The sequence below is a fragment of the Ranitomeya variabilis genome, chromosome 1, assembly GCF_051348905.1.
Source record: "Ranitomeya variabilis isolate aRanVar5 chromosome 1, aRanVar5.hap1, whole genome shotgun sequence".
NCBI classification, from domain to species: domain Eukaryota; kingdom Metazoa; phylum Chordata; class Amphibia; order Anura; family Dendrobatidae; genus Ranitomeya; species Ranitomeya variabilis.
The window spans coordinates 395,804,406-395,821,256 of record NC_135232.1 but is presented as its reverse complement, the minus strand read 5'-3'; the positions used below and the strand labels follow the sequence as shown (position 1 = coordinate 395,821,256).

Here is a 16,851-nt window from a genome sequence, read left to right as displayed (position 1 = left end):
TATTATTGCTATATAGCCAGCGTCTATGATGTATTAAGGACATTTTGTAACTACACTACATGATGTTTGTGTTTTATGATTGTATCTATCTCTATCAGTATTTTTCCATTGCGTGCATTTGGTAGAACGCTTAAATCTATTGTATTTGTTGTGGCTTATTGGGACTTATTTTCCCTATAGTCTTGCCTTATGTATGTCCTTGAGGCTTACGCAATCATCTGCGAAGAATACTTATGGATGCACTACAAGGCATACATTTGGCAGATGTTCTGCTGTTTTAAACAGCTTTAAGCTTTGTTATATATCGGCACCACTTGTGCTATGTATCCCTGTAAATCGGCACACCTGCATTATATTTTGACAAATAATTTTCTAGTTATATCGGGGGTTTTCCTCCACATAGGTGCACGGCGCACGCATATGTGCTGTGTTTATTGTTTCATCCATCATTGTACACTCAGCAGTGCCCTTTCCTGATGTATATGGGTCTGCATATATTTAAATTTATTCTTAATGCGGGAGCCCTGCTTTCCTGGGGCCTGCGCAAATGCTACTGCAGTATGGTTTGTAAATAGTACCTTTTGACCCATTACTAGGCACATATGTACCAAATGTGCTGGTCTTTTAAAACATATTCAGGTGTTTATTGATATGCGCAGGCGCCACTTGTATCTTCTTTGCTTTGACACTGGCGCTTGCGCACTGCTTCAACTTACCACCATCTTGCTACACCTGTGGCATCTCTTTCCATTCATGGATGGCACACGCGCGTGCGCGGTGGTTTGCTTTCAGCCATCTTAGTACACTCAAGCAAGCCCTTCCTTGCACACTACATTTCTGGCGCCGTGGACACCGGAGTTAGAACTCTCAACAATTACATGCGGTTTTCCACAGCTGATGTCAGCTCTGTCTACAGTAAATGGGTATGTGTTTTATATATATATATATATATATATATATATATATATATATATATATATATATACGGAGTCAGCCGTCACAGCGGTATCTGCCCCCGACGAAGCCACTTTCGTGGTGATACGCGTTGGGCTATTCATGCCCCCGGACCTCTGGTTTGCTAATATGTATGGTGGTCATGTTCATTAAGCCTTTTTATTTCTATTATCTATGGTGGTTTGTGGCGATTAGGTACTGAGCTCAGTCTCCAGTTAACCCTTGGAGAATTGGTCTCCAAAGGTTCTTTGCTTAGATATATCAGGTCTACATTATTGATAGTGATGAGCAAATATACTCGTTACTCGAGATTTCCCGAGCACGATCAGGTGTCCTCCGAGTATTTTTTAGTGCTCGGAGATTTAGTTTTTCTCACCTCAGCTGAATGATTTACATCTGTTAGCCAGCTTGATTACATATGGGGGTTCCCTAGCAACTAAGCAACCCCCACATGTACTTATGTTGGCTAACAGATGTAAATCATTCAGCTGAAGCGATGAAAACTAAATCTCCAAACACTAAAAAATACTCAGAGGTCACCCGAGCATGCTCGAGAAATCTCGAGTAACGAGTATATTCGCTCATCACTAATTATAATTATTGACCTTTGTCTGATCAAAGAGTATTCCAGCATGGGTTTTGTCTCATTGTAATGAGCATATTTATAAGTCAATACACATGCTTTTTTGTTCATCTCATGGTTTGGTCAATTCTGTTATTTCTTTACAATCATTTAATAGTTATCTATCATATGTGCTATTTGCAGTACTCTTGTAAGTACTGTTACCTTTCTTAATCAAATTACATATTGTACCATCGTGAATTTATGCTCTTAGTCAAGCCCCATTAACGGAGCCCCTTTTGCATATGAGTGTATTTCTCTGACCTTTCAAAGATCTGGAGCATGCTGAGATAGCACTTCTGATGCCACATTCTTTAGTATAATGGACCACACGTCTATTGGGAGATTTATATCATTGTTTATGATAGTTTGTAAACTAGCTATTTATAGTTTAGCACTTTGTTCACTTTATTGATTTACTCTGGTGCTGCCATGTCCAGGGGGCAGATCCCACTATGGGATCTATGAAATGTGTTTGGTTTCAAATGTTTTTAATATTTGTGGTGTTTTGGTTGATTTCTACAAATTAAATCTATTTTGTTACATATCAGTGGTGGTCCCTTTCGCATAGCATGTTTCTTTATGTTTTCCTTTGGTGTTCAATGTTTTAACATGCTTCAGGTAGATCCCCCTTTTTTTTACTGATACTGGTTGATTATGCGCTCTATTCTCTTCGCTTGCAGCTTGCACACAGTCAAGGCACCCAGTGCCAGAGGCTGCAAAACAGCCCCAAAATATCTTTGAACCTCCATCATATTTGACTGTAACTACTGTGTTCTTTTATTTGTAGGACTCATTCCATTTACAGTAAACAGTAGAAAGATGTGCTTTAACAAAAAATTCTATGTTGGTCTCATCTGTCCACAAGACGCCAGCTAGTCCTCTAAAAATAGCAACCAAAAAACAAATATGGACCACAGAGCAATAGATAAAACTAGATTTTTTATTGAGAAATAATAATGACATATGTTAAAAAGTTTTGTCATGAAAAAAAATTGGAAAGAGTAAATTAAAGGGGAAGTGACACCTTAGTGCCATGTCCCAGGGCGGTTGGTTTTATATATCAGAAAGGCATAATCAAACCACACAAAGGAATATACATGATATTATCTCCATAAATCTCAAAGGATCCAAAGGATTATTGCCATTACACAAAAGCCTAACAGACCATGGCTGCTATAAACTTGTAATAAATAGAAGACACACAGGTATTACTAATAGGGATGGTGAAATCAGTATGCCAATAATAAACCAACCTCAAAAAGGGATGTGGAAGAGGAACCCCAATGCACGTTTCGCTATGGTGCTTCTTCGGGGGCATGGTGTCCAAGTGTAAATAACAGGTATTTATAGTAAGATAACAGATGGTCCAAATGACCATTTGCGGCAACATGTGGCACTCACGGTGGCACAGTACGGACCGGACGTTGAAGCCTCGGCGTCCGACATCGCCACCTCACACCCACCGCTGATCCGCCAGCGAGGTGGGTAGAAAGCTGGAGACGTCATGGGGATGCGTAGCCACGGCAATGGACGAATGCAGGCCAGGGTAAGCGCACACCGTATGGAAGCCTGGACACAGGTAGACAATAACGTTAATAATGTGGGTAGATAAGATGGGGCACTTAAAATAATACTGGAAGGGAAACATAAAACAACAAGCTACAAGTGCACATACCTGATGACGAGTCAAAAGAAGACATCCAGAAATAGAGGAAGAGAAGAAGTGCACATTCAAATGATAAGTGCTGGAAAAATAAAAAAATAAAAAATAAAAATATAGATATAAATATAAATGTGCAAACATTTCAATATTAATAATGTAATAAACATGATGTTCAACACAGTAAACACAGAGGAAGGAATTAAATAATGAATTATTTTATATTCTAATATATCATAAGCTCATGGCCAATACACATAAAAGACAAAAAGAACAATGTGTACAACTATATAAAAAGCAGCATAAAATGTCATAAAATGCCAAGAATGATGTGAAATGAAAAAAATGTATAATGAAATTAATTAAAAAAAGAAGGCCCAAAAGGCACATTATATTAGTAATAAGAATAACAAATATGCCATAAGTGAATAACTAAATTGACACATAAGCATGAATATATACATTAATCACAGATATAACAATAAGAGACACTGTAATCCAGTTTCTTATCCCCCTCATAAAAGTATGGAGTAGAGAGAATTTGTTGAGGAGGGTGCACCACACAAAATCACCAACCCAAACAGTTATACAAAAACCTGCAGCAAAAGGAGAAAAAAGAGAATTAAAATCAAATAAAAAAACACACAACACAAACATTATAAAAATGGAGCAAAGCAGAAAGTCTCATTGAGTCCTTTTGGATGAATGCAATCAATTCTGAAGATCCAACGAGTTTAAAGTTGAGCCAGTTTTTTCTTACTGTCACCACCACGTTTGTCAGACAAAATGCAGTCAATGCCATGAATCCTTAAATGTTTGCTGTTACAGCCATGCATGAACTTAAAATGTCTGGCTAGGGGTTTGAGTAGTTCATCTGTCTGGCATTCAGCGGCATTCTGGATATCGCGAACATGTTCCCTTACCCTTACACGTAATTTGCGAGAGGTGAGGCCAACATAAACCAGACCACATGGGCAGGTGGCATAGTAGATCACGTTCTCAGTACAACAAGTACTATCGTGTGTAATCTTGAATTCTTTAGATCCATGGCTAAAACTAAAAGAGAAAAAATGTTCCAGATTTTTGCACGCTGCATGGTTTTTACAGTGAAAAAAGCCCCATCTCCGACTCTTAGCACCAAAGATACCCTCAGATTATTGGAGTTTATGGTAGCTATGGTAAGAAGGTCTTTAAATTTTTATTTCTCCGATGTGTAATGGAAGGTGATAAGGAGATATACTTAGCCAAAATCCGATCCTGTCTGATTAATGGCCAGTCCCTCTAAAAATAGTAGGGTCTGCCTGCTGGACCTCTGTAAATTGTGAGGGCCAACTGCTAACCCTCTACAAACAGAGTGAGGGCCGCCTGATGGCTCTCTTCAAATAGTGAGGGCCGCCTGATGGCCATGAAAAAAAATTTGTGACATTCAGAGTCTCTGCTTTATAAATTAACAGAATGTGTTTGATCTTGTCTCGCATACCACATGGCCAGATTAGGCAGTAAAATGATAAAATTACATTTCCTGGTGAATGTTTTTTTCACCATTGAATGCAATGCAAATGTGCAAAAACGCAGCAAAAACAATATGTGTGAACACAGCCCAAGGTGTGGAGGAGTATTTTTTTCTGTTATTTATTTCACCTTATATACAACTCATTATTAGTGATGAGTGGATACATTTGGCACTATTTGTTACTGGCACGAATAGTACGCTACTCGGGATATTAGTTACTCGGCGAGTAATTAGCTTTTCGCCCTGTATATTCTAGTGACCTGCCCAGAATGTTTGAAGCTTTATTTGCAGCCAGTGAACATGCTGGGCTTGCTTGCCAATCACAGTAATACCGGCGCCATCTTTGGTGTGGCATTACTGTAATTGGATGGCCTTACAGCATCATAGGGGATATTTAATCCCTGCTGGTGCCATCTTGCCCACATTACATCTGGAAACAGCTTAGATAGAGCATAGTTAGAGCGTAGTGTGAGCGTAGGGAGAGTGATAGCAGCGTAAAGGTAGATTTTATGTTTCCAAAAAGCTCTTTCAAGAGCTACTGAGTGAGAAGATTAGTTCTCTGTTAGGTTGAGGTAGCATAGGGAGAGATTTAAAATGAGGGAGAAGAAAAGGCAGGCAGGGTGTTATCATTGCAAGTACAGTACATGCTGCAGATCTCTGAGAGTTTGCTTTGTGTAGGAACAGACTGTGGGAATAGGGAGAGAGGCAGTTTCATTTTTAGTACCATAATATACAAAACAGATCTTTTTAGAGCCAAATAATATTACTCAGTACAAGCATATAGTAAACAAATTTTTTTGCACTACATAATATTCATGCGTACCAAAATATACTAAACTGCTTTTTTACAGCTAAATAATATTCATCAATGTCAGCATATACTAAACATCTTTTTAAAAGTTAATTGCTGAATAATATTCCTTGACTATTGCTGAAATGGCTAATATTTATCTTGCAGTTGTGCGACTGGCGCAAAAGCTTCTAACATACACAAACATCAATGTTTAACAGTAATTTCTCTGAGTCTTCTGTTGGTGTGCGTCATAAAGGCATCATAAAAAACATTTCTATTGATTAAATAAATAGCTTATATTTATCTAGCAGTTGTTCGACTGGTGCAAAGCCTGCAGAGATAAGCAAATGTCACTATTTCCCAGTAATTTCCCTGAGTCTGCTTTTGCCGTGTGTCATAAAGGCGATATAAAAAAGTTACTCTGCTATTCGTTAAATAAATAGTGTATATTTATCCAGCAATTGTTCGACTGGTGCAAAGCCTTCTGATATACGCAAACATCACAATTTACCAGTGTCATTACTTTTATCGCTCTAACAAAATTCGGTCTGTGAACTACACCACTGTGAAACCCAGACAAGCATGAGGATGCTGTGGGTTGGATGGCAAACAAAGGCTCCAGTGTGTTGACAAGCAGCACCACAAAGTCTTCCACACAGTCCAGTCTCAGTAGCCAAGAGGCTGGGCCTCACAATCCTCAACCTGGTCCTCCTTCCTCCTCCCATCAAGAATCCCAGGAGACATATGACTCCAACACTGACCACTCCAAGGAACTGTTTACATTCCCTTGTAATTATTCTGGTCTCTCACTGTGCACCATTAAAGAGGGTCATGTGGAAGTAGAGTGCACAAACATTTGAGCATGCACGGCCAGAAGAAAGCCACATTGGGGAAGGTGAATTCATGTCTGAAGAGTTGGAGGATAATCGTGATGCACAGTTGCCATCTAGTCAGCCTAAAATCGCAACTCAGAAGGAGGATCAGATTAATGACTTAGAAGTGTTATGCATCTGCAACACAGGACTAAGGTAGAAGGGGGAAAATGGACCCCTTCCTTGCGAATAGACCCAACAGCGATCCTAGGTTAATCTCACGCAAACACCTATAGATAAGGGTAAGGGGTTCCCTAATAGAATTAAGGACTGGGTACAAAAACAGGTCACCTCCTAGTAGTAAACACAGAGAAGACTGCAGAAACCAATAGAAAACAGAAACTAAGGCTAGCAGAACCAGAGGTACCAGCACTGCAGAAATAACACACACAGAACACAAAGCAAAGCACCAAGCTAGAGCTCAAGCAGATTAACACTGTTGTCCAGCAAGGAATGGGAGGCAGTTGCTGGTTAATAAAAAGTGATACAAACACCTGACCCAAGACAAACCCAGCACCGGATGAAAAAGACCAGCAGCCAGAACTCCACAAGAAAATGGCAGATAGTCACAAACTAAACAGATTCTAACAAAAAGATGATGTGGTTGATGATGAAACCACTGATCCTATCTGGCACGGTGGCACACCTAGCGAACACAGCAGTGCAGAGAGGGATTGATCTGTAGCACAAAAACACGCAAGAAGAGGTAGTGGTTTGACCAGAGGGAGATCTCGGTCAACCATTTGACAGAGCTCCTACTCAGCTAGGTAACAGGTCAATGGTGCATTGTTCCCCTGTATGGCAGTTTTTTGCTGAAAGTCCTTCAACCAAAACAACTGTAATTTGCACAATCTGCCATACCAAGCTGAGAAGAGGCAACAAAACTGCAAACCTGAGCACCACCAGCATGCAGAAGCACATTGCAGCCAAGCACCCAGTAGGTAAACGGAACACCTGGGTACAAAATCTGTGTCTGAGGGTGAAATCACTGCCCTTTCCCCTGTATTACAACCTTCCCAATTTGCTGTCTAGGAAGCAGGCACTGATGCCTCCAGCCCACATCCTGTGATTGCAGAGTAACCATGTCCAGTTCGTTGTCCCAATGCAGCATTCAGTTGTCCCTGCACCAGACGTTTCACAGGAAGCAGAAATATCCACCCACGCACCCATATTCCCAAATGCTAAACACTCACATTGCTAGACCTGGAAATGTTTCCATTTCGGCTTGTGGAAACTGAGTCTTTCCGTGACCTTTTGGTGAGGCAGCCCCACGGTATTCGATTCCAAGCCGCCACTATTTTTCCTGGCCTGCTGTCCCTGCATTACATAAGCACATGTTACACAATATCAGCCTTGCTCTGGCCAACACAGTGACAGGGAAGGTCCACCTAACCACAGACACATGGACAAGTTCTTGTGGACAGGGACGCGGCAAACTGGGTGAACCTGGTGGTGCCTTGGACAAAGTCAGAGGCTGGGACATAACACATCTTACCCACACAAAGAACAGCAGTGTTTTCCATCAGGATTTCAGTCTCCTCACATTCCAGTTCCTGTCTCTCCTCCTCATCTTCAGCTGAACTAGCCTCCTCATCACTCCCCTGTCGGGAGCTCTGCCGCACTGCCTTTGCGAAGTGGCAGCATGCTCTGCTGAAGCTCATCTGTTTAGGTGATAAAACACACAACATAGCAGAGCTGTTGAAAGGGATAAAAGACCAGACTGATCAGTGGCTCTCCCCGCTGAACCTCCAACCAGGTTGTCGGACCTACTTGCCAATGTATGCCGTGTTAGCTGCAATTTCAGAAAGTCATCTCAGGCTTTCACAGGTCTGGCTGCACTGCATCAGTGTTTTAATTTGCCTCGTCACCGACTGATTTGTGACCTGCCCACACTCTGGAATTCGACCTTTCATATGTTGGCTTAGTTAGCAGCAGAGGGCAATGTTTGAATTTCAGCTTCTCAATGCTCATCAGAGTAACACTCAGCCCCCACAGATAACAACTGCAGAGTGGGTGTGGATCGCTGACATATGTGAGGTTCTTCAAAACTTTGAGCACTGCACCAAGATAGTGAGCGCTGATGACGCTATTATCAGCGTTACCATCCTGCTACTCTGTGTATTAAAAGGTGCACTACAGAATCTCAAAGAGGAAGCTTTGAATGCCGAGCAGGTGGCTATGGTGCAAGATTTTACACAGCCCAGCCCCACACAATATTCTCAGGCCACATTGGGTGATGACAAGGAACAGGAGGAGGATGAGGAGGAACAGGAGTTTTTGGTCTGCGCTACAGAGGGGATTCCCAATCCCAGCTTCATGCCTGTCCAGCATGGATGGCATGAAGAGGAGGAGGAGGCGGTGATGCATTATCAGGAGAGGATGGTTAGTGTTCATTCTTGTGGGGACACTGAACGTTTGACTCTATGTAGTCTGCCACACATGGCACAGTTCATGTCCAGATGCCTTTCCCAAGACCCTTGCGTGAAAGATATTTTGTCCACCATGAAATACTGGCTGTTCACCTTACTTGAACCACTGTGCAAGGAGAAGATTTCCTTCTCTCATGTCGGAGGCAGACGTGCCATTTTCAGTGCATGCATGCCAGAGGGCCATTGTTGAAGACTTGTAGAAAAGATTACCCTCAGACAACGCTGCTGGCAGAGATACCGGCACTTTTCATACACAAGTATTACGGGGGGGACATGCACACCAGGTGCAACTTGGGGGGCGATGTCTGCTAACTGGGCCATTTTCATAAAACCATCACATCAGCAAGGGCTATCTGTGGGTGTAACTATGACGAGGAGGGAGAACTTGACCAATATGGTGAAGGAGTACTAAAGTGACCATACCAGCATCCAACCTCGTTCTTCAATGCCCTTTAACTATTGGTTGTCAAAGCTGCACACTTAGCCCAACCTCTCCTTGTACACCTTCTTGTACACCTTCTTGTACGTGCTGCCATGCCCTGCTGCAAGTGTGTTGTCTGAGCGGGTTTTTAGTTCTGCCGATGCAATCATAACAGATAGGTGCACACGCCTGTCAACGGAAAATGCAGACAGGCTGACTCTTCTAAAATTGAACAAGGGCTGGATTTTCGCTTAGTTTGTAAGCCCTACGGACTACAACAACTCAATGTAAATGCAGCCTAAATGATGTTTTCTTGTAAATTGTCTTAACGTCGATCCCTTAGCATCAAAACCCATTTTGTTTTGGAAATCACATCCTACTCCTACTGCTTCTGAAACAATTTCTTAGTGGTAATATATGTATACCCCACGTGGGTAATGTTTTTAAATTTTTGGAAACCTTTGTACATTGTTCAGTGGTGAAACTTGTACTCCCTATCTCTAGCAATTATAGTAACTGCAAAATGTATTGTGAGGTCCCCATCACAGCCTCTTTCAGCATGTCTGATAAATACCCCTTGGGTAATTTTTGGAAAACTTTGTACAATGTGCAATGGTGAAACTTGTACTACATATCTCTAGCAATTTTAATAACTGTAAAATGTATTGTGAGGTCCCCATCACGGCCTATTTCAGCATGTATGATACAGACCCCTTGGGTAATTTTTGGAAACCTTTGTACATTGTGCAGTGGTCAAATTCCAACTGTCAATCTCTATATATTCTATTATCATAGGTTTTTTTATTTTGTTGCCCTTCTCATGGTCTCTTTAAGCATGCATCTGTGAGCCTGATGTTGATTTTTTTGTCTGCACTTGGACATTGTGGAACATCAATGCATTAATATGCTCCACACACTTATTCAGTTTTCAGCCTTGCACATAATAATAATATGAGTAATGAAACATGGTCTATATATATTCTGCTAGTTAAAAAATCTCACCCACACATCCCTTTATAAAGGGAAATTCAACATAATACCTCTGTTAGCATGCACCATATACTGCTGACATACACTGCAGCCCAGTAGGTAGGATGAACACCTTTGTACAAAATCTGTGTCTCATTGTTAAACCACTGTCCCTAACCCTGTGCTATGTCCTTCCCAATCTGCTGTCCAGGAAGTAGGTGCTGATGCCTCTTGCCCATAACAGTCAGCAATTACATCCAGTTCATTGTCCCAGCTCAGTGTTCAGTTGTCCCTTTTCATCATATATGTCTCTTCCAAAATTGTTACTTAGATAAGGCATACATATTTGTTAGCACTTTGTACATTGTACGATGCTGGACAAAGACCATTCCTGGCTTTTCCAGGCTTCTAAATAAGACTTTTGTCTCTTTATTAAACTGTCACTTCCCTTAAATTTTCTACATTTTGGTAAATAAAAACAAATGGTGGTGGGGTATTGGCCAGTTTCTGTAATTTTTAAAGCAGGTCTAAGAGACTGCGTTAATACGCTCCACAGACCTATTAAGGCCGCAGCCTTACACATATTGGAACATGGTCATTGCTACACTAAGACCTTTACCTGAGCTCTGTAGCATTGCCTGTCAGCTGAGTAATGCACTCCACAAACCTTGTCACTCTCTGGGACATAGCCTGTATTTACTTTGTTGCTGCTCAAAACCATGTAAAAGAGAAATTCTGCCTTGTTGGGTAGTTTCCAGAAGAAGTGCGTAGGTTTGTGCAGATTGGACAATGGCACTCCTGTCTCTTTCAATTGAGTAGGCTGCTTCCATGTAAAATGAGTCTTGTACATGTTCCTAACACCGGAAAAATGCTTGATCTTCCCATTGACTTCCATTACACTCGTTAGCAGGGTCGAGCACCCGAGCATTATGATTTGCTTGACTCGAGTAACGAGAACCCAAGAATTTTAGTGCTCAGTCTTCACCATTCTTTATATTTCTTTTTCCTCCCAAAAAGATTTCAGTTTATGTTGTCAATGGAATTGTACAAATTTTAGACATTAGGTCACATTCACACGATCAGTATGTGGTCAGTATTTTACATCAGTATTTGTAAGCCAGTGGGTGAAAAATGCAGAAGTGGTGTATGTGTTTCTATTATGCTTTTCCTCTGATTGTCCCACTCTAGATTTTGGCTTACAAATACTGATGTAAAATACTCACTAAATACTGAACGTGAGACCGTGGCTTAGGGTGAAAACTTTCTTAAATTAAACTTCTTGGTACGATATTTTTTATATGACAAAAACAGCATTTTAACGGATCTAAAGACTTTTTATACACCACAGTAGTCACCACATTGTTCCTCCACATACTATGATGGCAACCAGAGTAGTCTTCTCAGTAGTCCTCACACAGTATGATTGTCCATCAGTAGTCTCCAAAGTATGATGGCCCTTCAGTAGTCTTTCAATAGTCCCAGTCTGAGGGAGGGCCAGGGCCGTAGTCATGGCTGAGAACATATGCATTAGCATGCCCTGGTCTCCGTTCACATGAATATAGTGTCCCTTCTGCAGCATACCTTTTGCTTCACCTTCTGCACCCTCAGGGTCCAGTCAGGCTAGCTGAAGATCCACTGCTGCTGTTGTTACATATGAAGACACAGAGTCCATTTCATACTTCAAATGCAAAACTTTACTCTTGATTTTGCAGCACATCCATTTCCGTTACAGTTTCTACAGCAGATTCCACAATACACATTCCTTCCTCTCTTTCCCTGTACTTCTCTCCTCTCCACACAGCACGTGCCTGGAATGGACCATATCATACGTCTCCTCAGCGTCCTCCCTGTTCAAACTCTTTTCACCTGGGGATTCCCTCAGCTATTTCGCAAAGGATCTGAGGGCATCAACCCAAGTGATGAACTGCCACATGGTGAGCGACCTGCCCTTTGTTACTGCTGTGTCTTATCCTGCAGCTTCAATTCTTGCTAACGCTGTGACTGCTTCTATCCTACTGTTGTTCTGCGGCAGTTCTGACCAGTTGGCCCTGCATGGCTGTGCTTCCTTCTTAACATTATGTGGTCACTGTGCTGTCCCAGGCATTAGGCCCTTTGGGACTATCTGGGCACTCAGGCCCTCCTGAGCTGTTCAGCTCCCAGGCTCTTTCTGAACTTCAAGCAGGGTGCTCTCTGTCTTATCCCACAGTAGCTCCTCCTAGATTAACTATTTGCTATATCTACCTCCTATCTATATCATGTCCACTATAATGCCCCATCTAGTGACCAAACTAAGACACTACTCTTTTCATTAAACAACATAAATATGCACACATTAGCAGCAGTAAATAATACTTTACTTTAAAGGGGAAGGGGTAGAGTGTGGAACCATTTCTCTACCCCCTTGCACCCACACCATATGATGACCCCATAGGAGTTCCCTAAGTAGTCCCCACATAATATGATAGCCACCACAGAATGATAGTTCTTCAGTAATCCTCACACAGTATGATGCTCCCACCCATTGCATAATCCCCACACAATATGATGCTGCCACATTTGCCTACTAGAACTGACTATTAAAATTAAAAATAACATCATATTCTCACCTAAGCCTGAACACTGATGAGTCATCCAGCAGACAGAATTAAGGCATGAGTGAGCCATCGTGCTGACATCATTGCACTATGGCACGCACAGCACTTCAGAGTTCCGGTACTATGACATCACTTAAATGTTCCGTCAACCTTGGTATTTTTACATCCCATGTGTCATCATGCCATAGGCCTAAAATGACCGGTGGATTGCAGAATGGAGAGTGGTAGTGCAGGGAGACTATGGCTCCCTGCTCTTCCACAGGGTTTAGATATATTGGTATGCTGTGTATGCTGATACAGTAAAGAGTTACAGTCGCTTTAGATGGTTCCCCTCATGCACATGGGCCTTCTCTACCACCTGATATCTACACTATTATGTACAGTGCATAGTGTTATTTTTATTTTCTAATAAAGCACATAAATCTTAGAGATCACAGTCAACACCACTGAACACCATGACTCAACTGAGCTCCAGGCAGCAATGCCAGGAGAAAATATAACTGTGGTGAAGTGGGCGATCATATTCATTTCTTAGGTGGACTTCCATCATGGCATAATCATTGTTGCTTTTCTCTATGCATAAAGTGGAAGATATGTATAAATATATCTTGAAAATTGCCTAGATAATATATGGTGACCTGAAATAAACTGTAATTTCCCTGCAGAGCTTCTGTCCAGGGTCATCATAATTCTCGGATCTCTCAGGATGATAGCCCTCATGTAATTCAGTCAAGCACTCAGATGTAGCCATCAATATGTTATTTGATCTTCATTGTAAGAAGATAAATGTTGGCTAGAAATCGTATACAGGCACGGTACAATCAATGTGCTTGTCAGTGATCATCAGGTTACGTTCGTTACCATCATGATAGTTCTTCATGGTTTGGGGAAATAAAAAGGAAAACAGCAACATTATCATTCTTTTCTATTCACATAGAAATATTTTTTTTTGTACGGTCCTTTTGGTTTGCTGCTGGTAGATTTACAGATTAGTAGGTGAAATGTTTTTATGACGAGGGCAAGTGATATCTCACACAACGGATATATATAAGGAAGTGAACTTACTCCTGTCACAACCATTGAGCATTAATCACCCTCACCTGCCACATATGCTGTATACACACCAATGTTCTCTTGCCCTGTAACAAGTTAGCACAAGTAACGACTGCTTTTAGTTGTGACGAAGCTACAGAGCTTGTTAGTAACCCATATGGCATACCTTTTTACTTTTAATATTTTTCTTTTCAGAGGGTGTTGAAAGTTTTTCACTCGCTGTAACTAGGCCAGTATTGTTCCTGACTTACTCAATTTGACATCTGTCAAGCCAAGCAAACTGCTATTCTTTCTTTCTTTCTTTTGTCACCTATAATCAGGAAATACAAACATTTCCACGTTCATTTTTTTCCTGTAAATTTTGTTACAGTTAGAAGAGAATTTTTCAGACAGACGAAAAATCGAAAATGGACTGTGACTAATGAAGGAATTTAGCTAGAAGGCAGCTCGAATTTCATGATGCGGTGTATTTCTTGTTTTAGAGAATTTGGCTTTATGAGCTGATGATGAATGATTGGGAGGAATGGTTTTTTTTAGTTGTATTGCTATCTTATCTTTTATTGTATTTTTGTGGTTATAATGTTGCAGGATGAAGAGATTGGTATGTTGGTATGCCAAAAAAGTAACAAGACGAGATCACTCTTATGTGGGCTTTGAACTCAGGTGAAGAAAAAAAATTCACAATACTTTGTCTTACATTTTTAATTACCGTATTTTCCGGCGTATAAGATGACTTTTTAACCCCTGAAAATCTTCTTAAAAGTCGGGGGTCGTCTTATACGCTGGGTATCGTCTTGTACGCCGGGTGTATATGGTGGGTGGGGTGGGGGAGTGGTCCTGATGACGACGAGGGGGCGTCTCACAGGAAAGTGCGTGGAGTATCCCCCATTACCTCATCGTAGCGCTGCAGCGTGGGGTCTCTGTGCTGGGATCGGCGGCTGCTGCTCCTCTTTGTGCTGCGTGGGTGCTGTGCTGTAGGGCGGCGGCTCCTCTTCTGCAGTGTGGGGCCTCTGTGCTGTGAGGCGGCGGCGGCGTATTTTCATGCAGTCAGTCGGGGCTCCTCCGGCATCTCCTTAAAGCCCGGAGGCCCCGCTGGCAGCTCCATTGCTATGATGCGGTGGCCTCCGGGAAAATGGCCGCTGCTCAGATTCAGATCTCGTCTCCCGAGATCTCGGGACGAGATCTGAATCTGAGCATGCGCCGCCCCTAGCGGCCATTTTCCCGGAGGCCACCGCATTGTAGCAATGGAGCTGCCGGCGGGGCCTCCAGGCTTTAAGAAGATGCCGGAGGAGCCCCGACTGACCGCATGAAAATACGCCGCCGCACCACAGGACAGAGGCCCCACACTGCAGAAGAGGAGCCGCCGCCCCACAGCACCCACGCGGCACAAAGAGGAGCCGCCGCTCCCAGCAGAGACCCCACGCTTCAGCGCTACGATGAGGTAATGGGGATAGTCCACTCACACTTTCCTGTGAGACGCCCCCTCGTCGTCATCGGGACCACTCCCACCCAAAAGGCACATTAGTCACTGGCCCTATAAGACGACATACGGCGTATAAGAAGACCCCCAACTTTTAAGAAGATTTTATATTTTAACTGGGAAAGTTGGGGGGTCGTCTTATACGCCCAGTCGTCTTATACGCCGGAAAATACGGTACATATTTTCTCTGCCTATGCGTTTTGTGACTTAGTTTCACAGTCAGTCGTCCATTCATTTATTCTACTTCAGGATCACATTGCAATCTTATCTATGATGGTAGCTTTTAAGTGACAGCAAAAATATCCTTTTTTTTTTTTCTTAATACATGAAAGCCTAGGACTACATATGCCACTGTGTGCCTTAACAGTGGAATGATTTATGTAGAGTTGAAACTAGAAGTTTCCATACACTATAAAAAGACACATATGCATGTGTTTCTCAATATCTGACATGAAATCAGAATAAACCTTTCCCATTTTAGGTCAATTAGCATTACCATAATTATTAATATTTGTCAAATGCCAGAATAATGAGAGAGAGAACGTTTTAAGGCATTTTTATTACTTACTGCAAAGTAAACGTTCATATGCATTTCATTAGTATTTGGTGCCATTGCCCTTAAACTGAATGACTTGGGTCAAACGTTGGGATATAAACTTTTCACAAGCGTCTCACAATAGTTGGTCGGAATTTGGGCCCATTCCTCCTGACAAAACTTAGGTCGCCTTGCTCGCACCTGCCTTTTCAACTTTGCTATCTATTGGAAGTGGCAATTCTAAGGCCATGTGCACACGTTCAGTATTTTTCGCGTTTTTTTCGCGTTTTTTCGCTATAAAAACGTGATAAAAACGCGGAAAAAAAATGCGAAAAAAACTCTTACATATGCCTCCTATTATTTACAGTGTATTCCGCATTTCTTGTGCAAATGTTGCATTTTTTTCCGCAAAAAAATCGCATCGCAGAAAAAAAAGCAACATGTTCATTAAATTTGCGGAATTGCGGGGATTCCGCACACCTAGGAATGCATTGATCTGCTTACTTCCTGCACGGGGCTGTGCACACCATGCGGGAAGTAAGCAGATTATGTGCGGTTGGTACCCAGGGTGGAGGAGAGGAGACTCTCCTCCATGGACTGGGCACCATATAATTGGTAAAAAAAAAAAGAATTAAAATAAAAAATAGTGATATACTTACCTTCGATGGCCCCCGCAGTCTTCCCGCCTCTCAGGTGCATGCTGCCGCTTCGGTTCCTATAGCTGGTGTGTGTGAAGGACCTGCGATGACGTAGCGGTCTTGTGATTGGTCGAGTGACTGCTCATGTGACCGCTCACGTGACTGTGACGTCATCAAAGGTCCTGCACACACACACCATCTATAAGAACGGACGCCGCTGAGGAGATCGGCTGTCTGCAGGGTAAACATCGGGTTACTAAGCGCGACCCTGCGCTTAGCAACCCGATGTTTACCCTGGTTACCCGGGGACCTCGG

General features: G+C 42.2%; 1 long non-coding RNA gene across 1 annotated transcript; it reads right to left on the bottom strand.

Moving 5' to 3' along the window:
- Positions 1–2,812: 2,812 nt before the first annotated feature.
- LOC143796440 (uncharacterized) lies at positions 2,813–7,733 on the bottom strand. Its single transcript, XR_013220448.1, has 3 exons — positions 7,611–7,733; positions 3,255–3,324; positions 2,813–3,148 (listed from the first exon to the last, which is right to left on the bottom strand). It is a non-coding gene; the product is annotated as an uncharacterized LOC143796440 (long non-coding RNA).
- Between the last annotated feature and the right edge of the window lie 9,118 nt (positions 7,734–16,851).